The 26902-nt window shown below is 38.6% G+C and overlaps 1 protein-coding gene across 4 annotated transcripts in view; it reads left to right on the top strand.

The window, feature by feature from the left end:
* LNX2 (ligand of numb-protein X 2) overlaps nt 1-26902 on the top strand; it is an 87092-nt gene that overhangs the window by 2310 nt on the left and 57880 nt on the right. For 2 of the 4 annotated variants that reach the window (XM_058186169.1, XM_058186167.1), the window contains one exon: nt 11028-11152. The exons of the other annotated variants lie outside the window; for them this stretch is intronic. The gene's annotated coding sequence lies outside the window, so the exon portion shown is untranslated. The remainder of the gene's footprint in view (nt 1-11027; nt 11153-26902) is intronic. 4 annotated transcript variants of the gene reach the window in all.

The following is a 26902-nucleotide window of genomic DNA, read 5'->3' as shown; positions in this document are numbered from 1 at the left end:
GTTTTGGGTTATAATTCCAAAAATGTATAACTAACATAGCCAAAGGGAATTACTGAAATTGTACTGTAATATATTTGAAGATGCTACATTGAAGAATGTTTCTTTATGTATCTATACTGAAACTTTATAATATGTAGATGGCTTTCTCTTTCTTACTTATGAGTCAGAAAATGCCCACCATTGAATAATGATTCCTTTTATGAAGCCATTATTCTGTATTTGCATTCCTAATTTTTCTTGGGATAAATAATTGTGGAATTTAGATTACCAGAATTGGCCATGAGAGTCCAGAGGAATAGTAGTATATCCATTTTTATTGAAGAACGTATCATTTCCAGATAGAACTGGATAATCCTTTCTGGACAGAGGTCAGCAAAGTTTGGGTCCTTTTATAAGATGGCCTGGATGTCTCAGATTATTGAGATTGTGGGCAATCTCGCATTTCACATGGTTTTATCAATTTTACAATGCTAAAGGACTTTTTGGCTATCTTGTAATCGCCATTTCTGGTCTCCTGATCTGGAATGATTAGTGGGGTAGGTAGGACTGAATTAGACTGGAGTAGCTTCCTATTTCATTTTAGCAGTAACTTTTATAGTAATACTACTTTCCTAGTTTCTACTAGATTTGTGATGTCTGATATATTCTGCCATTTTAGTTTGCCTGTTTTGTACTTCATGACTTTTTGTAATTCCCACTTTCCACCTCCTTTCTACAGAGATAAATATAATGAATAAAGTACTGTTTGATTTTCCATGTTTACAAATATTTTATGCAGTTTTGGATTTTTACTGCATATAATCTAAAGTATTTTATTTCCTCCTGCATAATTGCACCATTTATCTTTTACCTGTACTTTTCAGCATGGTATCATCCATTTTTTTTTCAATAGCATTTTATTCTTTATTCTTTTATTCTTTAGTTCTTGCAAGATAGTCAGGTAAAACAGGATCCATGTCAAACTCCACTAGATAGTTTTCCCTCTCAATTTATCCACTAGCTTTAAAGCTTATTTTTTGATAAGGATTAGCATACCTATCAAACAAATGATTCATTTACAGAATTCATCTACATTCTGTCTATCAATACTAGACCTTGTAAAACCTTGGGAAAGGCACAACTGGGATATATAATAACATCTCAATTTTAGTATTCCCTGCCATTTACTGCAGCATTTCTGAATATGCTACACTTCTTTTCAAGTAATTCACTGATATGGTATGAGTAATGAATTCCATAGACACAGTTTGTGAAAATTGGTGACATAATATTCTACCATTATATGATAGAGAAACACTAAGATTCCGGGATACAATTTCTATACACTAAATTTAATTCCGTTTATATCATACACAAATATATGCAAAATCAAATCACTCCTCAAAACTCTAAGACAGGGGTCTCCAACCTTGGTCACTTTAAGACTTGAAGATTTTAACTCCGAATAGCTCAGGCTGTTAGAGCCTGTTATTAGAACACAGTAGCCTGCAATTACTGCAGGTTCAAGCCCGGCCCAAGGTTGACTCAGCCTTCCATCCTTTATAACAGGGGTGTCCAAACTTGGTCCCTTTAAGACTTTTGGACTTCAACTCCCAGAGTTCCTCAGCCAGCTTTGCTGGCTGAGGGACTCTGGGAGTTGAAGTCCAAAAGTCTTAAAGGGACCAAGTTTGGACACCCCTGCTTTATAAGGTAGGTAAAATGAGGACCCAGATTGTTGGGGGGGCAATAAGTTGACTTTGTAAAAATATACAAATAGAATGAGACTATTGCCTTATACACTGTAAGCCGCCCTGAGTCTTCGGAGAAGGGCAGGATATAAATGTAAACAAACTCCCAGAATTCTGGGAGTTAAAGTCCACAAGTCTTAAAGTGGCCAAAGTTGGAGACCCCTGCTCCAAGATAATAGCTAATTAAGATACGGTTGCAGGGACCCATATAACCCTCTCCAAGTTAACTGTGTCTCCTCAATTACCTGGCTGATTAAGGGAGGTCTTAATGATTTCTCACGCTGTCTGAAGCAGGTAATGTTTCCTCAGTCATGTTTTCTTTTCTATCCTTTTAACCCATTTCCTAACCTGCCTATTTTCTGATTACAGTTTTTGAGAAGGCAGAGAAGAGGTTTATCTGCAGAGAAAAATCAACAGATGGGAGGAGCTGGAGCTTTCCTCCCACACTCCTTTGCCTTTCTCTTCCTACTCAGAATAGTTTGTTCCTGGTATTGCTATCCAGCTGAAGGTTTTCTTGGAGGGAGAGTTGATTGCTGGATGATGGTTAACCACTCCTCCAATTCCTCATATCACTCACTTATCTCTTGTTTGGCATTACTGCAGGTTTGATGCTGAGAAGTTTTACCTGAAGCCATAAGGTGTTCGGTTTGGGCTATTCAATTTGCTTGTGGTTTGTAAGCCAGTGCTTACAGTTTTGTGAATTGTATGAGCTCAGCCAGATGTGCTTTCTTCAGTAAATCATTTTTTTAAAAAAATTCTCAGTATGACATAGGAACCCATGTTATGAGACTGATTGCATCATTGACTTTAATGAAGGAGAACTTGGCTTAGAAAGAGGATATTGTTCCTTGTTTAAATGCATCTGTTGACTTAGATTCTAGAGAGGGTTATTTAGCTTTAAATTGTCTGTTGTCAGACAGCAGTGTGCTTGTGAGTGTCAGCTGTTTGTGTACAGACAGTTACAGATGTGCTTTCTTTTTTGGGAGAGTAACATGTCACCTTTTGCCTGGATGACGTTGGGTAAAACAGTTCTTAGATGTGAAAAAAAAAATTGGAATTACTCTGTGTGTGGGTGGATGAGAGAACAGCTGCAAGCCAGCCACTGTTACAAGAAGAAAATTCAGGTTATGATTTTACAGTCCTGACCAAAACCAACCAACCTTTAGCACTGGATAACTTTCTCTCGAACATATTGAACTCATAGTTCTTTGAGAATTTTAGTTTGAATGTATCCACATCTTGATTTTACAAGCTCTTTTTCTCTGGCACTTTTTTTCCTTTAAAATTATAGTCTTGCAGTGTTCTGTTTTTTTATTTTTAAATACATTTTTCTATGTTGTTAGAAAAATGCTGTTTGTATTTAGTTAATTGATTGAATCTTAGTTATATAAAATTGAGATACTTGAGAGCCATTAAAATTATTTAATATTATAGCAATAGCACTTATATACCGCTTCATGGTCTTTTTACAGCCCTCTCGAAGGGGTTTACAGAGTCAGCATATTGTCCCCAACAATCTGGGTCCTCATTTTACCCACCTCGGAAGGATGGAAGACTGAGTCAACCTTGAGTCAACCTTATTGTAGTCCTTCAGACTCAAATCTGTGTTCATGCAAATATTAGCAAAGGCTTCAACATTTATGATTTTATTTTATAATTATATAATTATTTTATATGAAGTGTGAACAAATATTGTATGTTTTGGTTTTACAGTTTTTTCTCTCATAGCCTTTCCCTGCTTTCTCTCATTGCCTTTACCTGCTTGGTTGTTTACTTTTGTAGAAATCTGTTAAGTATTTCTGAGCTTTTTATGTAACATTACATTACAGGCCTTGTTTTGTTTTTCTTGTATATGCAGGTACCACCATAATTGAGCCCAAAATTTCTGTTGCTAAGTGACATAGTTGTTAAGTGAATTTTGCCCCATTTTACAACCTTTCTTGCCATGGTTGTTAAGTGAATCTGGCTTCCTGATTGTGCTTGTCAGAAGGCCACAAAAGGTGATTACATGACCTAGGGACACTGCAACTGTTATAAATATGAATCAATTTGCTAAGTATCTGAATTTTGATTATGTGACATGATGCAACAATCACGTGTGAAAAATGATCATTAAATAGTCACTTTTTTCAGTGCTGTTGCAACTTCAAACAGTCACTAAATGAGCTGTTGTAAGTCAAGGACTACCTGTGTAGTGATACTATCAGATGCAAAGTAGCTGGAAAATATATTTAGTTTTTTTGAAAAACAGTTTCTAATTTATAAACCCGATTGGATTTTATTAAGAAGGAAACGGGCTAGATTTTTTTTATCTTGTGCTGTTATTTTGTTACCTGTGAAGCCATTGTGAATTTTTCTGTCTAATTCTTTCTGACTTGCCAATATTTTATAGTTCTTAAGTATATCATAATCAGGCAGAAGATCAACAAGGTTAAAGAATCATCTGCATTGAGCTGCTGTTCCAGTAAAAAGAAGATTGAGTCATATATGGTTCTTTGGAAATAAATTTCTTTGTGTAGAAATAAATCCATTCAATATTAGCAAAATGGAAAATTGTTATAAAACATTTGCAGGATGAAGAGTGATATTGCAGGCAGGTCTAAAGAACCATTGCTGAGTGAAAACCAGCTAGTTTAGCTAACTGAGAGAGATGTGGGGAGTTGCACTTTAGAACATCTGGATGGTGGCAGTTTCCTTACACTTGCTTTAAGATGCCTTATATGCTGGCTGGGGGATTATTCAGTTGTATAGGCATTCTGGTTACAAATAAGGACTATGTGTGTGTTTTCAATAATAAGCATTTCATAATAATGTGGAAATTCTTCTATAAGGCCAGACAAATAATTTATTTGGCTGGGGAAAGTACTTTATCTTCAAGAAGCATGCTAATCTCAAGCTCCAAAAATGGACCAGGCCAGGACAAAATTCTTGGTCATTTACACTCAAAAATTAATTAAACTCTGCTGACCTGATTGGTTCATATATAACCCTTCTACCACCCCCCAAATTACAGCTTGACCAAGGCTTTCTATGGTGCACCAGACCTTCTTTCCTGAAACCTTGAAGGATATCTCTTCTATTGTTGATAGGACTGAGATCAGAGGGCAGGAAGGAAATGGCTCAGGTCATAACATAGAACAATGATGGCTAACCTTTTTGCAATCACGTGCCAAAAGGGTAGGGAGCGTGTGTGTGGGGGTTGCACGCGTGCATGCCCACACCCATAATGTGCCCTGCCCTCCCCGCACATGTGTGGGTGACCCGCCCCGCGTTCCTCCCCGCTTTTGGCATGCAATGGCCCAGTGGGCCCGGAAGGCCCATTTTTCGCCTCCCCAGGCTCCAGAGGCTTTCTAGGAGTCTTGGGAGGGTGAAAACTGCCTCCCCCCATGTAGGCACTCTGGAGGCTGGAAACAGCCCATTTCCTGCCTTCCGATAGTCCCGGAAGGGCTGAAAATCAGGTGGCTGGTGCACACATGCATACTGGAGCTGAGCTAGGGCAACGCTCGCATGCCCACAGATATGGCTCTGTATGCCACCTGTGGCACGTGTGCCATAGTTTTGCCATCACGGACATAGAATATATTAATGACAAGACAACCTTGGGGAGTGAAAGAAAAGGAAAGTATGAATGCTAAATGGAATATCAAGAATTAATCCTTGTTAGCGTAGCTGTAGGTATGACTTGGCTGATCCTGGAAAATTAAGTTGCGTTGAACCTACCAGTAATTACCATAATAATTGGATGGAGATCATCCACCAGTACTAGAGTTAGAGTTTAGCTTGGGTAAATTAGGGAAAGAAAACCTGGTAGGAGGCAGTAGCAAAACCTATATTGTTGTCTAAAAAATGACATGGGTGGGCCTATAATTTATCAGATGTCAGATTTGATTCAGAAGAAATGATATAGTTTGTATATTTTTTTGGATAGTAATATCTCTTAATTCAGTCATGTAGACTTGCCTACCTAGAGTAAATTCCACTAACTATGATACTTTTTCTGAAGAAAGTATAAGATTGGGTATAAAAATGTGAACATGGAAAACAGAAATGAAATCCTTGAAATTTAGTCAGCAGGACTGAAAAAAGAATCTGGAATTAATCAAATTAATGACATTTTGTGTAGGAGGGTTTTTTGTTAAATTGACATGAATGAAATACAATATATTGTCTAATTTTAATTGGGGGTATTTTAGAGTAGGAATCATTGAAGTTCTGAATAATCTTTAAGGCAGTAAGATTGTGTAATTTTTGATATGTTAGTAAAATATAAAAATAAAGTGAATAATCTATTCATAGGCCTTACAATATTAGCATGTTACATTTATAATGTTAAAAGTACTAATTTACATCATGGAACTAACTGAATTGGACGTTTTTCTAATTCAGGATGGTACCTTTAAAACAGTGTTTTTCAAACTTGGCAACTTTAAGATGTGTGAACTTCAATTCCCAGAATTCCCCAGCCAGCCTGGTAGCTGAATAAATCTGGGAGTTGAAGTTCACACATCTTAAAGTTGCCAAATTAGAAAATTACTGCTTTAAACTGAAAAGGGTTGAGGATTTTTCTCCCGAAGTCTTTGGCAATATGGTTCTTAGTCATTGTGCTCTTCAGGGTTAAATTAGAACTAGAACTGGTAATGAAGAGTCATGACTTTAGCAGAATAATGGAAGGAACAATGGAGATCTTCTAGTCTAACCCCCTGCTCAAGCAGGAGACCCTATAACATTGCAGATGTTTATCTTTAAGAAGAGAGTGTCCAGTCTTTTAATGTCTATGGAAATTCTCAGTCATCCAGGTCATGATTGTCTCAAAGGTGCTTTTTTCAAGAGGCGACTGGACTTTCAGGTTGCAATGTTGTAGGTGACAGAATTGATGCTGCTGACAATTGGCTTAGTCGAGTTCCTTCTTTGTGGATTTTGGGGAGTTCATATGCATGGGGTGGCTTTCCCAGGATAAAGATGGTAATATTGTGAGATGGTAATTGTGAGACGGTAATATTGTGACCTGGAAGTCCAGTTGCCTCTTGAAAAAAGCACCTTTGAGATGTCTTCTTAAAAACCGCCACAAAACCTCCAGTTGGAGCACCCACAACTTCTGGAGGCAAGTTGTTCCACAACTTCTGGAGGCAAATTGTTCTGTCAGGAAATTTCTCCTTAGTTCTAGGTTGATTCTCTCCTTGATTAGTTTGCATCCATTGCTTCTTGTCCTACCCTCAGGTGCTTTGGAGAATAGGTTGACTCTCTTCTTTGTGGCAGCCCCTTAGATATTAGAACACTACTAGCATGTCACCTCTCGTCCTTCTTTTCATTAAACTAGACATCCAATTCCTGTAACCGTTCTTCATATGTTTTAGCCTCTGGTCCCCTAATCATCTTTGTTGCTCTTTTCTGTACCCTTTCTAAAGTCTCAACATCTTTTTTATATTGTGGTGACCAAAACTGGATGCAATATTCCAAGGGTGGTCATACCAAGGCATTATAAAGTGTTATTAACACTTCACGTGATCTTGATTCTATCCCTCTGTTAATGTAGTCCAGGACTGCGTTGGCTTTTTTGGCAGTTGCAGCACCCTGGTAGCTCATATTTAAGTGATTGATTAGGTCCCTCTCTCAGTTGGGCCAGTTATCACCTATTCTATTACCTGTTCATTTGGTTTTTCCTTGCCTAAATGTAGAATCTTACTTTTCTCAACATCGAATTTCATTTTTACTGACTTTACAAATCAGATTTTTAATTCAATTTGGAACAGTAAATCTCACAATTGTAACTGAATTTGATACGATTTACTTCTTGAGCTAATTTATATAAAATGAGGTTATTTGATTCTCTTAAGATCTGAAACACTCCATCAAAAACACTTAAGTGTATTCATATTAAATACTTGATTGTCTATAATGGGAATAAATTTTGTACTTACCTGCTTCCTCCTTGCTTTTCTCTCCATTGTGAATTTGCTTGGTTTTTTACAATTTACTCAGATCCTCTGAAACAGGAAATGCTTTCAAAACAAAGATTTGGAAAAGATACAAGATTTAGAGCCCCCACAGGCTCGTGGAACTAGTTTTAAGGATATTTGAGTAATGGTTCTGCTGAAATCTGCCTGGCGTTTTCTCAAAGAGATAAAAATAAATACAGTTTCTTTTAAAACTTATTCCTGGCCAGTTGACCAGCAACCAAAACAGCTGTGCATTACAGAAACTATTGTCAAACATATCTTTAGTCCACATTGGAGAAGGCTATCACAATCTAATAAGGAAATTGTTGAATTGAAGAGAGCCCATGTCAGTGAGGAAAAACCCAAAAACCTAAATTATCACCAATTTTCAAGGTGATTCAAAAACTCTGTTCTTTATGGGCAAGCAGTTGGTTTGCATTAGACCTAATATTTTAGGCAACTTAGACTTCAAGTATAATTGTTTCGATAAGGCAAAATTTTAATGTAATATTAAATTTGTATTCATAGATGAAATTCCTCTATGTGGTATAGGAACACTTACCAGCTGAAGGTAGCAAAATATTTATGTCTGCTTCTACTGTGGTCAATACTGCTTGATTATTAACAAGTTTGAATTATTAATGAAGCAATGATTTTATACTGTAACTTAAAATCAAATCATTATTGAGAAGTCACTCTCTGGAATTCAAATTCTTTTTGTTCTTTTCTAATTTACTTGTGGCACAATTGGTTTTTAGGCCCAGTAAGCCCAGAAATAAGTTTACCAGTTAAATAATAAGATCCATAAGTATTTTTTTAAAAAAATAATTGGGCTTCTTTTGAGTTCAGCAAAAGTGGAAAGGCAAATTTGGGATCAATCAACTGAAAACAATTCTGTAAACCTCTATTGCAATCCATTTGACAAATATTTTTTTCTATGGCAGCTGGGCTTCTCTTAAGCACCCGTTGGGCAATAAGTGATACATGCTGGTCTTGAGGTGAATGATGCTAAGCAATAATACGATTTCCTAGTGATTTTGTATGTTGCGTGCACCCAACTGTTGCCATTTATTTAACAAAAACAGTTAAAACCATGGCTTAATGTAATATGTGGACCCAGGCACTGTATTATACTAGAATCAGAAGGGATTTTGGAGTCCAGCCTACTGCTGATCTCAGGAAACTTGCAGCTGTAGCATTCTTGACAGATGGCTGTCTGGCCAATCACAGAAAATCCTTCCTGATGTAGAACATTTTAGTAGGCATTTTCATACTTGCTTCTGAAGCCCTGGATGGTCTTGAGTATTTTCCTCATACGTCACTCAACATGTCCGGGTCTTATAATGCGCCCCCCCCCCCAAATTAGTATAGGAGAATTGAGAACAGTACAGGTAGTCCTCAACCTACAACCAGAATTGAGCCCAAAATTTCTGTTGCTAAGTGAGACATTTGTGAAATGAAATTTTGCTCCATTTTATGACCTTTCCTGCCACAGGTGTTAAATGAATAACTGCAGTTGCTAAATTAATCTAGCTCCTCCACTGACTTTGCTTGTCAGAAGGTTTGCAAAAGGTGAACACATGGCCCAAGGACACTGCAACTGTCAAAAATACGACTGACTTGCCAAGCATCTGAATATTGATCAGGTGACCATAAGGATGCTCAATGGTTGTGAAAAACGGTCATATAAGTCATTTTTTTCAGAACTGTTGTAACTTTGAACAGTTACTAAATGAACTGTGGTAAGTCGAGGACTAAGTACCTGTATAGCAGCAGTATTTGTGTTCTTCCAATTTAGGCCATAAAGTTTTGGAATGATAATTCTGGAGGGATAGCGTGTTTTATGTATTTCTTTAACAATGCATATATTAGTATCAGTATTATTTTTATATTTTTCTCTTTCTTCTGTTTTTTTTTAATTAATTAAAAAATAAAAATGAAGTTTCAGATTGTTCATCAACCCCCAAACTTTCATTATAGGAAATAAACACTGCTTTTTTTTTTCTTTTACATTTATACCCCGCCCTTCTCCGAAGACTCAGGGCGGCTTACAGTGTATAAGGCAATAGTCTCATTCTATTTGTATATTTTTACAAAGTCAACTTATTGCCCCCCCAACAATCTGGGTCCTCATTTTACCTACCTTATAAAGGATGGAAGGCTGAGTCAACCTTGGGCCGGGCTCGAACCTGCAGTAATTGCAGGCTACTGTGTTCTTAATAACAGGCTTTACCAGCGTGAGCTAAACCGGCCCTCTTTAACTAATAGTACTGGTATCAGTAGTCATAATTGAACAATAACATCGAACTCTTGGGTATTCCTATCAGCCCTTGGAAGCCAATATTGACGACTGCGGAATTCTGATTTATCCCCTTTGTGAAAAGACTTTACAGATTAAACTGGCATTATTATTTTTACTTCTGTGTCCAGCCATAAGCCTAATTTATTTATTATGGAAGTGGGGCAGCAGAAACATACCACTTTTAAGGAGTCATTTGTGCTCTGCGTTCAGCATATATTTGAAAAAGCCTTCATGGATCTGATCTGCAACTTCCTGTCACTGGTGAATAAAATGGCAGGAAATAGAACAAGCCTTTTCTGGCACTGCAAATCAGCTGCAGTTTTCCCTCAGGAATCCCCAGCCCCAGTCGTTTCTGTTTGTCAGTGGAGTTTTGGAAATGGAACTAGAAATAAGGATCAGAGAGCAACAGCTACCAGATATTACAGTAGCACTGAAGTACAGGTAGTCCTTGACTTACAACAGTTCGTTTAGTGACTGTTCTAGGTTACAGTGGCACTGAAAAAAAGTGACTTATGATTGTTTTTCACAAATGTTTTTCATTACGATCATTGCAGCATCGCCATGGTCATGTGATTTACATTTGGATGCTTGACAACTTGTTCATATTTATGGCGGTTGTAGTGTCCCAGGGTCAGGTGATAATCTTTTGTGACCTTCTGACAAGCAAAATCAATGGGGATTTTACTTAACAGCGGTGTTATTCATTTAACAATTGCAGTAATTCACTTAACAAATGTGGCAAGAAAAGTTGTAAAATGGGGCACTTAGCAAATTTCTCAGTCTGATACAGTACAAATCTCCCACTGACTCTTTTATAGCCTGAGATGCTAAAGAGGGTCCCTTCTAAGCCTCGTTCTCTGCCCATTATGCAGCTACAGACTATGCCCTCTCTTACCTGTTCCATTCCCTAGGTGGCCTCTCTCCCAGTGGTGGGTTTCTGCATGGTCATGCGGGTTTGGGCAAACCCTTAGCTGTGATTGCTGGCTGAGCCCGCCCACCTAGCCTTGTGCTATGCTTTTCATATATAACTAACTTTTTGACTCATTCCCCTCACCCACACAGCCCAGCTGAGTTCTGTGCCACCCCTGCTGTACTCACCGGAGCTGCCTGAGTTGATTAGCGGCATGTTTGAAGCTCCGTTTCAGTTCCAAAGAGGCACATGCACTCACAGAGAACCCATTGTGAACGTAAGTGCAACCCACCTCTGCTCTCTCCCCCTCCCCACCAAAGATTATTCACACATACCATTACATTCTGACAATTGAACATATGTCCATATTAAGTTTTATGTTTTAATTCAGGTGGCTTGAAGCTATTCCTGGAAAATATGATTGCTTCAGATGCATCTGTTTTAGCACAAAATGTATGGAAGTTATAATATTAAGCATGTTAAAAATCATGGTATATTTGCATTTAGCAACCCCATTTAATAATTTCAATGCCAGGGTTCCAAGTAACTCCCTCAACGAAAGAAGACTCCGCAGCTTGAAGTTCCTCAAAGTTCCATTTTATTAGAGACGTCATATTGGCACATTTGGGAAAACCCGAATCTGAAAATTTCTAGGTTTTCCCACCCAAAGGAAAGTCCAGATCCCTGTCCAGTACCCACAAGTCCATCACATGGTCCAATCAAAGCACCATCCCAACTAGAGATGCCTCCCAGCCATACCCCTCCAGGTGCAGGGCAAGATGTCCTTGACTCTCTGAGAAAGGAATGTTATTATGACTATATATAACCCCTGTTCCATAGAATCCTCCCTCCCAGTTTCCCACAGCAGTAAATGTGGCAGGCCTGAAGGCCCAATACAAAAAATGGCTTCCAGGCCATTCAGGTGGACTCCATTATGTGGAGAGTGCTGTAAATGTTTTAACATCTGATAAGACATGGAAGGTTTTTTATTTATTCATCTTATCTCACCAGTATTATTTTTATAAATAACTCAAGGCAGAAAACATACCTAATACTCCTTCCTCCTCCTATTTTATCCCCAAGAACAACCCTGTGAAGTGGATTGGGCTGAGCGTGAGTGACTAGTCCAAAGTTATCCAGCCAGCTTTCATACCTAAGACGGAGCTGGAACTTAGTCTCCTGGTTTCTAGACTAGCACCTTAACCACTAGACCAAACTGACTGGTTGGTACCGATTCCTACTCCGCTAAGAAAGAGAAGCTGGAAGGATCCACCTCAGCTAGTTCTGCTCTCTCACTTTTTGGCATATGGTTTTTTTTGTTTCTGGTTAATTCTTCTCCCTTTGTAAAGAAAAAAAGTGACTTGTTTTGGATTAGAAAAGTTGGGTGCAAAATGGGGAACAAGTCACAAGTCAAACCACATCCAAACCCAAAAGAGTCACATTTTTAAACAAATCAAAATAGGCATGACTTTTTCAAAAGGGCAAGTTTCCTTATCATCTCCTAGGTCAGTATCTTCCACCTCTCTATACTCTTACTTCCTTGTTAGATTACCAGTAGTCCTTGCCCCATAACCATTTGTTTAGCAACAGTGATGCTGAAAATGACTTATGACCTGTCCCCATATTTATAACTCTTGCAGCATTCTCAGGATCACATAATTAAAATTTGGGCAGGTGGCCACCAACATGTATTATGATGGTTGAAGCTTCCTGGAGTCATGTGATCACTGTGATCTTTCCAGCTGGCTTCCAACAAGTCAATGGGGGAAATCATATTTATTTAATAACTGCAGTGATTTGCTTAATAATCATGGCAAAAAGGTCATACAATCAGGCTCAACTCACTTAACAACTGTCTTGCTTAGCAATAGAAATTCTGGTCGCAGTTGTGGTTGTAAGTCAAAAAATAACTGTGCTAACTTCAGTGCACAAAATATAATAAATAAATTGGGTTTTATCTAAGTTGGAAAAGAACTAATACAAAAAGCACTAATACAAATACTGCCTATTTGAACAGTTTTACTTTTTTCTTCCTTGCTGTGTAGCACTGTTCAGAGGAGAAAAAGTAGCTATATTTACTACTATCTATATGCTTGCTCTGGAATAAATCCAGTATGTTTTATATCCAAATAATTGTGTGTAGGACAGCTATTCCCAGTGTTCCATAAGTGTGGCCCTCAACCTCTGGGAAGTTGGCTGACATGGAACATTTAGAAGATAAGAAACGTTGATAAAAATTCTATGTTGTTGGGAAAAAGGTATATTTAGGATTGGAATTTTCAGCATTTTATATCCTAATCTTAACTGTGCTTACTCAGAAGCAAATTCCCATCAATTGAGACCATTTCCGGATAGTGGTCCTTAGCACTGCTATCTAATACATACCCATTTTTTCTCCCATGACCGTAATTGCTAATGGATTAAAATGTAACATTACCTCCCAAGAGTTGTGCAGATCAATGCCAGGATGATTGAGGCATTTCAGTGTACCTTGGAAGAGGAAATAATCCTGACTTAAGTAATATTACACTCAATAACATTGCTTAAAGATTCTACTCTTCCAATTTTTGAGTTATTGACATTTTAATGTGTACTAGCCAACCCGTAACCCACTGGGTCGTCATTTTAGAGATATTTCCTTACCTAAACAGAGAAACAGAATGACCATGCGGAAAAAAAATTAGTGGCAATGGAAGCAATTTCCAACTTCCTGCTAGCTTCCCCATTGACTTTCCTTCTAAGACGCTGGCAGGGAGCATTGAAAATGACAATCTCCAGTCCACTAGTCGCTCCAATGCAACTGGTAAATGCAGTCTTTTTTTTGGCCAGAAGTTGGTGAATGTGATCTTTCTTCAACAAGATCCTGTCCCTAGCTTTCCAGCTGCCCTTTGCATTGGCTATTCATGCCTGTCGGCATCTATGGAAAAAGGCAAAGGTGTGTGGTGGGCCAGGGAGAGTGCTCAGGCCTCCTGGCCCACAATAGGTTTCCATGTGCCAGTCGGTAGCGGGCCTCTCCCGGGTCTCCCATATTTGAATTAGAATTGGAGATTCTTGGTGGGGGGGAATTCTTATCTATAAAAGAGATGGAAGGGTCAATTTGTTTTTCAAAGGACCAGAGGGCAGGACAAGAAACAATAGATGGAAACTATTCAAGGAGAAAAGCAACCTGGAATTAAGGAGAAACGTCCTAAGAGTGAGGACAATTAACCAGCTTGCTTCAGAAGTTGTGGATGGTTCATCACTGGAGGTTTTTAAGAAGAGACTGCACAGTCATTTGTCTGAAATGGTATAGAGTCTCCTGCTTGAGCAGGAGGCTGGAGTAGAAGATCTTCAAGGTCCCTTCCAGTTCTATTCTGATAGATTGATTGATTATGGCTGATGCTATAATGGGTTGGATTTGATACTCAGCAAGTCTTTTTCATTGCAAGGATCAATTACTTTGTGGAAGAACTATGATATGTAACATGTGGGTAATAGAATGGGAACTGGGGAAATATTTATATTCTGACTATGATATGGATATGTCACACACACGCACACACGCACACACAAACAGACACACATTTGTTATCCATCCCAAAATGGCAAGAAATTCTTCCATCCTTTTTTAGAATGTATGATTTAGTTAGGTATAACTAAAAAATGTCCCTATAAAATGGGACTCAAGGACTAAATGTCTTCTTTTGGCATCTCAATTTAAAGTGACCATACTTTCAGCCTCAGAAATACTTAATCTTCTACAAACGATTACAGTATTAAATCCTGTAATACAAAAAATTCCTATGGATACTTTTTGTAAACTTATTTTGGTGGTAGATCAATTCATTAGGCCAACTTTAGTACCTGGATGGAATAAAGAATTAAACATTGCTAGACAACAAGATGAGATATCAGTATCAATACCCAAATCTTTAATAGATTACATATTATTCATTTATTGGACTCTGTTGCATGTATGTAGAAAATACTTGAGTAAATACTTGTTGGAGGTACAGTGATACCAGTGCCTTGTCTAAACTTATTTTTCTACAGAGTACAGGGATGAAATGCTACCAGTTTAGGCTGGTTCACCCGAACCGGTAGTAAAAAATGTTACTGGTTTGCCAAACTGGTAGTAAACTTTTTTTAAAAGAAGTTCTGACAATCAGCTGAGCGACGTGCAATCATTAGAACTTTTTTTTTTTTTTTACTTTTTAAGTGTTCTTTTGCTACTGGTTCCGGCCGAGGTGGAAAGACGAGCGATCTTCAGGGCTAGGAGGCATTGGGTCTGACTTGGCGAGGGGGGTCAGGCTGGTCAGGTGCTGATCATCGGAACCTTTTTTTTTACTTTTTAAAGCATTTTTTACTAGTTAAAAATGCTTTAAAAAGTAAAAAAAATGGCCATGCCCACCCAGTCACATGACCACTACCAAGTCACACACACCAAGCCACACATACAGAACCGGTGGCAAAAAAAATGGATTTCACCACTGACAGACTACTATAATTGCTGTTTGTGGGGAAAGTTCCATTAAATTAACTCTGAGACAAGATTTAATATTTTCAGAAGTGTGTATTGTTTTGAATCCTATCTTATGGAAGTTGATATTTCAACAAAGATTGTAGCTTCTCCCTGCCCTATTTATAATTTAAAATACTTATTCTTCAGAGTTGGAAGGATAAATATCCAGCTGTTCAGTAGATCATTTTTGGTATAGCTTAGCTATGAAAGATGATAATGAAATATGCTATTCAGGGGTGAAATGTAAAATTTGTTACTACTGGTTCTGTTGGCGTGGCTTGTTGGGGGGGTAATGTGACTGGGTGGGAGTGGCCAAGCCAACTTTTTTTTTTACTTTTAAAAACATTTTTTCTACAACCTCTTCGGCTGAAGAGGTTGTTAAAATGCTTTTAAAAGTCTCTGGTGATCAGGCAACTCAGCTGGGATCATCAGAGGAACCTTTTAAAAGCATTTTTACAGCCTCTTCGGCCAAAGAGGTTGTAGAAAAAATGCTTTTAAAGTGTTCTGACGATCTCAGCCTAATTGCCTGATTGCCAGAACCCTGTAAAAGCATTTTTTTACAGCCTCTTCGGCCAAAGAGGTTGTAGAAAAAATGCTTTGAAAAGATTCAGACGATCCCAGCTGAGCCGCGCGATCTTCAGAGCCTTTTTTTTTTTTAACTTTTAAAAGCATTTTTTCGGCCGAAGAAAAAAATGCCTTTTAAAGTAAAAAAAAAACAACCCTCCAATGATCGCGCAGTTCAGCTTGGCATGCAGGGGTGGGGGTGGGGGTGCAGGGATTTTTGCTACCGGTTCGCCAAACCACCTGCTGCCATCGCTACCGGATCAGGTGATCTGGTCCGAACTGGGAGCATTTCACCCCTAATGCTACTATTCACTGAAATGCTTATGTAGAATTTTATTTATGAATATATACCCTTGTTATTTTTGCTCCTTTTATGTAGTTTTTTCTTCTACTTTTCTTCTTTTGTTATAATTTGTGTAAAGTTTATTTTGTTGTTGTTGTTGTTTTGTCTTGTACTCAGTAGAGGCCAAAAAAAGTTTTAAATATAGCTGTGGATCAGATTTTGCCTTTGCTATGAAGATGTTTAAAGAACAGAATTAACTAATTACATTTTCATTAACTGGAAGCTTCAGAAATATTTCATGGTTGTTTAAAAAGCCATTTTTCTTCTTTTTGCACTGATGCTAGGTTCAATTGTGCAATCCATATATTCTAAAATGTTCACACTAACACATCCTTATGATGATTATTACTCTAAAAAATAATGTGCCATATTCATACTGTAAAAATATGCAGTGTGAAATAGCGAAAGCACTTTTTCCGCCCTTTAAAACCGATGAGATATCTTGACTAAATTGTGGGGTTCCAAATGAAGAGTTAATTATTAGCTCAATTCACAGCTATACTTTGTGGAATTAGATGAATAAAACATTTGCAGCTTTTAGATGTAAGTTGAAAAATAGTCCAGATTTTAATAGGCACATCAGGTTTACAAGCTCTTCATCCTCTTTGATGGAGGAGAAGATTAAATGAAGAGAAGGACAGAGAGAATGTTAGAGAGAAAATAGGTGTCTCATCATTTATTTGAGACCTGCCTGTGTCTCCAACAGATCATTTTTGAAAGAAAGATGTCGACAAAAGATAGTCTGTGTTAAGTATTAATGTTAGATCGAATGAAAAGTGCTGTTGAAATCTGGGATAGGATTTCAACCCAGTTCTTTTGATCCGACTGATTATGCCATCAAGGCGTTTTGACTCCTAGCAACCACAGAGTTAGATTTTCCCAGGGAAACCTAGATCTTTGTTACAACATTATTGGATCTAACAATATTAAGAGACCAGGGTATGGTGGACACATTTCAGTCAATTACAGCTATAACTTACATATGTCTGAGAAATAATAGTCCTTGCCAACTTTTTTAATCTATTGCCTTCCAGAGAGCTAAGAACTTAGAATTTCTTAGCCAGCAAGTTCCATAGCTTTTGACTTTGCTGACTGAGGAATTTTCAGGTATTCTACATTTGGAAGTTGGCAAGGATATTATAAGACCTTTTCTATGACTTTCCAATGGGCTATTAAAACTTTCCCTCTTAGAAAGATTCTTGGACCATGGGTTGTTTTAATTTGTTAGAAGCTGTCTGATTAAATCATTTTCAATGGCTGCGTATATTTTGCATTTTTTATTCCATTCTTTTTATGTTTTATTGCTGCTATTAGTATTCTTATTTTTATAATAGCTATTGGCTGCCTTCATGAGTGTTTTAAATTAATGAATGTCATTAAATAAACTGCATCGTATCATTTTCCTGATGATCGCGTGCATAAGCTTATGGCCTTCTAGCCTAATCTCATGTGAACTCAGAGCTCACAAAAGGGAACCTTTATATGATTATGTGAATAATAGCAAAAGGATACTTTGCTCAAAAGGTAGCACTTTATATATACAGCCTAGCCTTAGCACATTTATAGATATATCAGATTGTTAATGCTTATTTCCTTAGAAATGTACAGATTTTCTCTCTTCAAATTCTGTACTACAATGTGTACTCAGCAAGAACTTAAGTTTCATTATACCGCAAAATACCCTAGATCAGTGATGGCTAACCTTTTCTGGACCGAGTGGCCAAAGTGCGTGCATGCGCCCAAACCCCCAAGATGCAATGCTCACGCAGCCCCTGTGCATGCACCCCACCCACCCCCTGCACATGCAGCGTGGCCCCTCGCACACAACCCACCCACCCTGCACATGCCCCCCCCGCATGCCCCCCCACATGCGTGGCAGAGACCCAATGACCAGCTGGCTGGCAGGAGATGTGTATGCACGCACGACAGAGCTGAACTGGGGCAATGGCTTGCATGTCCACACAGAGGATGCACAGAGATGCCATAGGTTCGCCATCACAGACCTAGATGAAATAACCCATGCTGGTAACTAAAGACTCATATATAAGTCCCTCTTTGACCATAAGACCAAACTGCATGACTGTGGGCCAGTTTCTCTAACTTGAAAAGTTATTGCTTGGATGATTAAGCAAAACCTGATCTACAAAGGGCCCAGATACAAGGGTATTGTTATGGTAGGTGGGAATGACCTTGGGTGACAGGACAAGGGGATGTTCTAATAAAAGGCAGCTTGGCCCACAGAAGGAATGTGGGTGATCAAGAGGCTCAGAAGACACCCTCCCTAGTTTCTTGGGCTGTAAAGACGACATGGGGCGGGGGAGATATATACTTTCAGTCTTGTAGGATTCTATTAATGTAATCTTATCACAAAATAGAATTAGCTCTTCTGACCATGTTTCCTGTGAAGGCTAGCAGTTGTGTTTGAGGCTTTATTTTAGGTGTAGCATATGAAGACTTAATCAAACAAGCTATTAGATTTAGTCATGAATATTGCCTTGTATGTTAACAGTCTTTAATATGATATACAATATTGTTAAGTATCTATAGTTTATAATACTCATAACCAATCCTGTGACACCAGAACTGCCTATTGTCTTTCAGGAAACATTGAAATAGTTTGAACTTACAGTTGATTCCCATCTTTAAGTTCCACTTAGTTCATTGGAACATAAACTATCTTCTACTTAATGTAAGTTTGATGCTTAGAACTCAAGAATGAAATGTCCAGTGTAATGTGACTGACTTCAGCAGTATTTAAGCACCTAAAGAGTTTGCTTAATACATTTGTAGTAAACAAGTCCTCAAATCAAGTCTTTGTGTGCAATTGTAAAACATTATATTAAAGCAATGTATGAGTAACGGCTCCTTTCTGAACCCCAGAGAGTTAATTATAGGCAGTTTTCTGCTTGTATAAAGTGCTATTTACATTTGAACACTAATAAGGAAAGGCTCCACAGGATGCAAAACAAGTAACGATAGCCTTTATTTTCCAGGCGATTGGTATTCTCTCCTCCCCTTATCCTTGGGCATTGCTGTCACTTCGTTTCCTGTCTAATGGCCTGAGTCAGGATGTCATAATATCCAAAATCAAATGTACCAGAAAATGTAGTAAATTAAGGTCAAGCTAGCAGAGTAATTGAGTGATAAACTGAATTTTAAACACCAGTAGCAAATGTTACAGCATAGTTATGGCTTGACTGCGGTGCAACAACATCTACTGAAAGCGATTGAGGCCACAGGATCTTTTTCTGATGATAGGAAGCCAGTCTTCCTTCAAGACTGAAGAAATAATGTGGAGAAATAACAGGAACTATTAAGGATAGCAACATGGTTTTGCAGTAGGATAACAGGAGAAACTACCTTCCCCTCAGATTTCATAAGGGTAGATTTTTTTTTCATAGTACATAAAAAGTGTTTTTTTTTAATCTAGAGTAGTATTTGAAACCCTAGTAGATCTATCCATCAGAGATGAAAGATGGAAGGCATGATCATGTCATAGAACCCAATTATATCAGTTTTTTCCAATTTATAAGTGTCTGTAGATGAGTCAGGAAGATGATCATTTTGATGATTGTTGTGTTCTAGGTATGATATGATCATGCCTTTTGGCAAAAAGTAAAAATGCTTTTACTTTCTGTGTCCCAGGAGTGGGGAACGATGGCCCTTTAATGACTTGTGGACTTCAACTCCCAAAATTCCATGCTGGCTCAGGAATTCTGGGAATTGAAGTCCGCAAGTCATAAAGGAGCCATCATTCCCCATCTCTGCCCTATTCCTTTCTTCTGACTATACTGTTGATGCTAATAGGCTGTAGGTTGTTGTTGTTTTTTTAAATGTTGTCAATTACAATGGAAGTTCTATGAAAAGGGGAGAATCTAACCTTTAACGTATTTTGACAGTCTTCCATTTTTTATAGCTACAGTTCTCTCAAATGCTAACATGATACATACATTTTGGTGGAAAATCCAAGGTGTTTGAAACTTTTCTGTGGGTTAGAGCTGTAGCCTCTTTATCTACAGCTAGGGTTCTTAACCCTTTTTGTGCTGTGGATCCCCTTAAATCTGGTGAAATCTTCAAAAGGGCCGCGGTGTGGCTCAGGCTGTAAGAAGCCTGTTATTAAACACAGCTGCCTGCAATTACTGCAGGTTCTAGTCCCACCAGGCCCAAGGTTGACTCAGCCTTCCATCCTTTATAAAGTAGGTAAAATGAGGACCCAGATTGTTGGGGGGGCAATAAGTTGACTTTGTATATAAATATACAAATAGAATGAGACTATTGCCTTACACAATGTAAGCCGCCCTGAGTCTTCGGAGAAGGGCGGGATATAAATGTAAATTAAAAAAAAATAAAAAAATAAAAAAAGGTCGCTTCTCAGAAAAATGTAAAAATGAATGCATAAAATGAAGTAAAACGTAATACATTGTTGTATTACGGAGGAAAACAATTCAGTTCAATAGTTATTAACATATTGAAAAATAATGTTATAAACAATATTAAATAATATATAAATATGTTACATAGTAATGCACATGCTTCTCTAATTCAGTTAAATTTAGTTAAAGTTGCATTTTTTTCCCCACCCAACTTCACAGACTTTCTGTAATCTCTCTTGAGGGTCTCTGGAATCCTGTTAAGAATCCGTTCTAGAGAGATTAAAAGGTAATCCCAGGGGGAAAAGGCCTACTCACTGCAATCAATGTCAGCTCTGGTCAATGATAGATTTTCCCTTTATCTCTATGTTTCCTAAGCTTCTTTCTCTGTTCTCTCCCTGTGCGCGCCCCCCCCCCCCTTCACTGCCCCGGCAGCATCCAGCATTTTCTTGATTGTCTTTAGACAGAAAGGACCTATGAGGCTAAAAACTTGCCATCTGTCTCCTTGTCTTTTGTCCTATATTAAATAAATCTATTTGGAATTAAATTCTCCTGACTTGGATAGAAATTCCTACCCAGTATGCCTGCTTAGGATTTCTTCTTTAATTGAATTTGAGGAAATAGAAGCAATTGATTCCTGGCACTTTGATCCTAAAAATGTTTGGGGAGATGGCTCTCTCTCATTAAAATTAATGGGCCTTCCTTCTTGGGCATAGTTTTTCCTTTGAGTCAGCAACCTCGTATCACATATGTAAGCAAACCAATCCATCGCTTGCAATAACTCACGCAGTGCTTAAAAGCAACAACTATTCACTCTTGTGTTTCCTTCTAAGGATCATTTCACATAAGAAGTCTAAAGTGTGAGCCTCTTGAAACTATACCGTGTGAATGCGGTAAAACTGTTTATAAGCATGTGCATTCTATAAGTATATTTATCATTGTCCCCTCTGATTTTATGCCACTTGGGTGAAGACTTAAGGAGGTAGCATTCTGGTCACATTTTTTGCGGTTACATTCCTCATGGCAGCCTCATTCCTCATGGCAGCCAATTTATAGATGGAGAAGGCCTATATATGACAACCACAATTTATTCTAAAAGTTTCAGATGTGCCCATAAATCCAACAAGGTTGAGATCTTCAGTTATACATGATGTAGTACCTGGTTTAGATATGGGCATCATATGTACGTTGAAGCACAATAAGGAGCATTACTCCTACATTCTTGGGAAAGCAGGAAAAGCAACTTGTGGCATTCCAGATGTTACTAAGATACATTTCCCAGAAAGAATTAGAGTATGAAACTGTCTATCTAGACCCGTTCCAGTCCGGCTTCCGGCCCGGTTACAGCACTGAGACGGCTTTGGTCGCGTTGGTGGATGATCTCTGGAGGGCCAGGGATAGGGGATGCTCCTCTGCCCTGGTCCTATTAGACCTCTCAGCGGCTTTTGATACCATCGACCATGGTATCCTGCTGCGCCGGTTGGAGGGATTGGGAGTGGGAGGCACCGTTTATCGGTGGTTCTCCTCCTATCTCTCCGATCGGTCGCAGACGGTGTTGACAGGGGGGCAGAGGTCGGCTCCGAGACACCTCACTTGTGGGGTGCCGCAGGGGTCGATCCTCTCGCCCCTTCTGTTCAACATCTATATGAAGCCGCTGGGTGAGATCATCAGTGGCCTCGTGTGAGGTACCAGCTGTACGCTGATGACACCCAGCTGTACTTTTCACACGGGCCACCCCAACGAAGCTATCGAAGTGTTGTCCCGGTGCTTGGAAGCCGTACGGGTCTGGATGGGGAGAAACAGGCTCAGGCTCAATCCCTCCAAGACAGAGTGGCTGTGGATGCCGGCATCTCGGTACAGTCAGCTGAGTCCTCAGCTGACTGTCGGGGGCGAGTCATTGGCCCCGATGGAACGGGTGCGCAACTTGGGCGTCCTCCTGGATGAACGGCTGTCTTTTGAAGATCACTTGACGGCCGTCTCCAGGAGAGCTTTTTACCAGGTTCGCCTGGTGCGCCAGTTGCGCCCCTTTCTAGACCGGGATGCCCTGTGCACGGTCACCACGCCTCGTGACGTCTCGCCTGGATTACTGCAATGCTCTCTACATGGGGCTCCCTTGAAGAGCATCCGGAGGCTTCAGTTAGTCAGAATGCAGCTGCGCGGGTGATAGAGGAGCCCTCGTGGCTCCCGTGTGACACCTATCCTGCGCAGACTGCACTGGCTGCCTGTGGCCTTCCGGGTGCGCTTCAAGGTTCTGGTGAACATCTTCAAAGCGCTCCATGGCATAGGGCCGGGTTACTTACGGGACCGCCTACTGCTACCGGATACCTCTCACCGTCCCGTGCGCTCTCACAGAGAGGGACTCCTCAGGGTGCCGTCAGCGAGACAGTGTCGTCTGGCGACACCCAGGGGAAGGGGCTTCTCTGTGGGGCTCCGCCTCTGGAACGAACTCCCCCCAGGACTTCGTCAACTTCCGGACCTCCGAACCTTCCGTCGCGAGCTTAAAACTTATTTGTTCATCTGCGCAGGACTGGATTAGTTTTTTTAAATTCGTGGGTTTTTAAGGGGTTTTAAATGGGTTTTGAATGGGTTTTTAATGGGTTTTATTATTTGCTAAATTTTAATTGCGGCCAATTTGAATAAGTTTTTTAGTGGTATTTTAATAGTATTTATTTTGTAATAGTACTGTCATTTTATCTGGCTGTAAACCGCCCTGAGTCCCTCGGGAGAAGGGCGGTATAAAAATTTAAATAATAAATAAATAAATAAATAAATATATAATGTGAACTGAAGCATCAAGGAAGTTTGCTTGTCTGGCACATACACTTTTAGGTGTAGCCTACCTATAACCTTATATGTAAGATTAAGTTCTTATTAAATGTTCTGAATCATTGGAGACTAATGGAGGAAATGCACATTTTCCTCTACCCTTTCATTCATGTATTAGTGCTGGAGTGATAGGGAGGCTCTTATGTGACAAAATGTTAAATATTCTTGCTTTGAAGATCCAAAGTTTGTTTGAAGCTGAGAAAGTACGAAGTTGGGGATGAGTAAATATATGTAAAAGCTTTGCTGAGCTACATTTACATTAGCTAAGCATTTGGTTTTATATCTCAATGTATCTTGCAAAGTTTTATAGCAATCTAATTTGTTTGTCCTCTTACAAGCTGTTAGTCAGATTTCTTCTTGGTTAAGCATGTAGTTTCCAAAAAGAAGCTTGTATTACTGGGTGGAAAAAAAAGACAGAGAGAGATTCTTTTGGTGGAACTGGAGGTTTCTTAATCAACAGAAAAGTGAAGAGTTAAGGAAGAGGAAAAACCAAAGATGCCTTTTATAGGATTAAGATGTAGACAAGAAACTATGAAAATAAGGCCTTAATTCAGACGGTCAGAATTACGCAAAATCGGTAAGGAAGTTAGAAGGGGACTGCACGAGTGAATAAAAACAGGACTAGACGGGGAAGATTGCAAGCCTAAAAGTGAAAGATGCCCCAAGAATTGAACTTGAAAAAGTATTGTCCCTTGAAAGAGTAAGGGATATTGTTTTAAAATGTAGTCAGAGATTCAAAACCATAAAAAGAATGCTGTGGCTGAAAACCGCAGTGAACTAAAACTACGAGGGTGCATACAGAATTACCTGGAGGAAAAAGACCATACAGAATTGTATTTCTTCCGAGAAGACATTGGTACCTTTATATAAAGGAGTTATTTCTTTGTTGAAAATCTTTTTCAACATTGCTGCAGCTGACAACAGCTTGTTTCTAAAATGTTCTGTATCAGCCAAGATTTCTGACGGAGGAGGACAGGTGTCGGTAAGAGATCTGCAAACTGTTTTGCATGGCAGCAACAGATGTCCTGGCCTAGAATATGATTGCAATGACAAACCACAAGATGTTAGTGCCATGAAAATCTGCACGGAAAGCATTTAGTCTTATCTCTGCCAATAGGAATAGCAAAACTCCAATGTTTTCTTCAATTCAAAAGATACGCCTGCTCCTACAGGCACTTTAACATCCTAAATCAGTATTTCTCAACCTGGGTAATTTTAAGATGGGTGAACTTTAACTGTCAGAATTCCCCAGACAGCTCTGGTCTGCTCTGGGGAATTCTGGGAGTTGAAGTCCATCCGTTTTAAATTTGCCCAGGTTGAGAAACATTGCGCTGTATATCACTGGGAGACATGGCAGCTTAAAAACAGAGCTTTGTTTATGTTCGTTACAGACTAGAAGGAAGATTAATTTATAGTTTTATCAGTATAGTTGGAGAGGAGAAAAGCATTTTACATATAGTCTGTTTTTTAAGTTCTGCGCCACAGCTATCATTTAAAAAATGGAGTACACCAAATAAGTAGAAGAAATAAATGAAAGGAGACCTCAGACATTAAAAAAGTAGAATTTAGTTTTGATTTTGATACTGATTTTAATTAAATTCAACGTGGCATTCTTGACCATCAAATATAATAATATAATTGGTTCAAATTTAATGTCTAAGAAAAAGACATTTCTTTTTTTTTTTTAGTCGTAGTCAAAAGAATTAAGTTCCAGAGGAAGTTTAAGGATTATTCTGGAATAGAGTGTACTTATTTCCACCCTAACAACAGCAGAAGGGAGAGGACCTCTGACTTCTCTTGAAAAAATATAATTATTTAGGGAAATATTTGCTCTCAGACTTTCAACAATAAAGATCAGAGGAAGTGTCAGAATATCTGGTCCTAAGTAGGATATGCCATATATTTTAGTGAATGAAATAAATTAAATTTTGAAAGCTGATGATAAACTGCAAGAGATTATTTTCAAGGTAATGCTTTCTTCTCACCCTTTTTTCAGAGAATGCTAACCTCCAATTATTGTTGGGGGAGAAAAGCTCTGTAAAGTACTACTCATCTAGCCCTTCTCCTGGGTGAAAATTGCCAGTAGTGACTTGTTTATAAATGCAAGCATTTGACTTTTTTTCCCCTTCAACCCACAATTTTGAAAGGCTCCTGGACTATTTTCTACATATACCAGACTAGCCTAATAAGGTTGGTTTTAGCAAACTTTGAGGCGAGAGTGGCTTAAGGAAGAAATATTTGAGTTTGACTTGATTATCACCTTTGCATCATCCAAGATTGCATTGCACATACCAGATATTATGAAAATAATATTTCTTTTCATCCTTGAATGAAGTTCAAACCAATATTTCCATGTGTTATCTAGGCAGCATGTTTCACATATAATGTGTAATTTCTCCTTCCATGTGCAGTAAACATAATCTCTGGACACATCTTTGTATTCTGAATTATAGAATGCAATTGTTTTATTGCAAATGGGCAATTGTCCATCTAATCTTAGTCCCAGAGCCGTTTTTAAAAATTAATTTGAATGGAGTTTCTGGATCCTTTTAATGACAGACATTGCCATGGTGCGAACTATTACATGGTTATCAAAACTAAGTTTGCTAAATTTGCCTTTAGGTGCAATAATGCACAAAAGCTAATATATTGCCTTTAAAGCCAAGGGTACAATAGGTGGCTGTGCTTAGGGAGAGGTTCATGCGGTTTTAATTATTCAACTGGTGTATGTTGGCTATACTACACCAGCATGCCAGCAGTTTTTCCTTTCCAGGTTCAGTATTATCATATGATCTCTTCCAATAAGAAGAACAATGCCTATCATTCTATGCCTGTATTGTTTGCAAAGGTATGTCATTCTTCTGTTTCAGTCCCATGACAACATGAGAGATCAAGGAAATGAAGAAGGATGGTTCTGAATGGGGTTTTGGATTTGTTGCATTCTTGGGAATGCTTCTATCTATGCTATCATTTTACTTTTCCACAAACTTGGTTTACAGAGATTTTCCTCAACTGTTTCTCTCCATGATTTGTACTTTATTCCAAAGGTTGCCATTTAGTTAAAGGTGGCATATTTACCAAAAGAGTATTTTAAAACGAGGGAGATGGGAAGAAGACTGTTTATGTAGAGGCAAGTATGCATACAATCGTTTTCCTACTCCTCCAGATAACTTGTAAAGAGGCAGTTTCCTCTGAGTCACTGAAAATCTATGGCTGGGAACTGTGGTATGTGGTTTTATTGTTGAGTGCATAGAGTAGTTTTGTAGTAGAAAAGTGGTAGAAATATTATATTCTTTGGGCATGAGAACTCAATCTGTCAAGCATGCTGGTTCTTGGTTTGTCAGGCTTTACTGTAACCAGTGCATAGCAATGGCTATAAGTGTTTTATCCTTAGGCTACTAACAGCAGAAAGTTCTGGGTTTC

This window comes from Ahaetulla prasina, chromosome 5, assembly GCF_028640845.1.
Source record: "Ahaetulla prasina isolate Xishuangbanna chromosome 5, ASM2864084v1, whole genome shotgun sequence".
NCBI classification, from domain to species: domain Eukaryota; kingdom Metazoa; phylum Chordata; class Lepidosauria; order Squamata; family Colubridae; genus Ahaetulla; species Ahaetulla prasina.
Note: the sequence above shows the minus strand (reverse complement) of the source record. Positions and strands in the feature narration are given on the sequence as shown.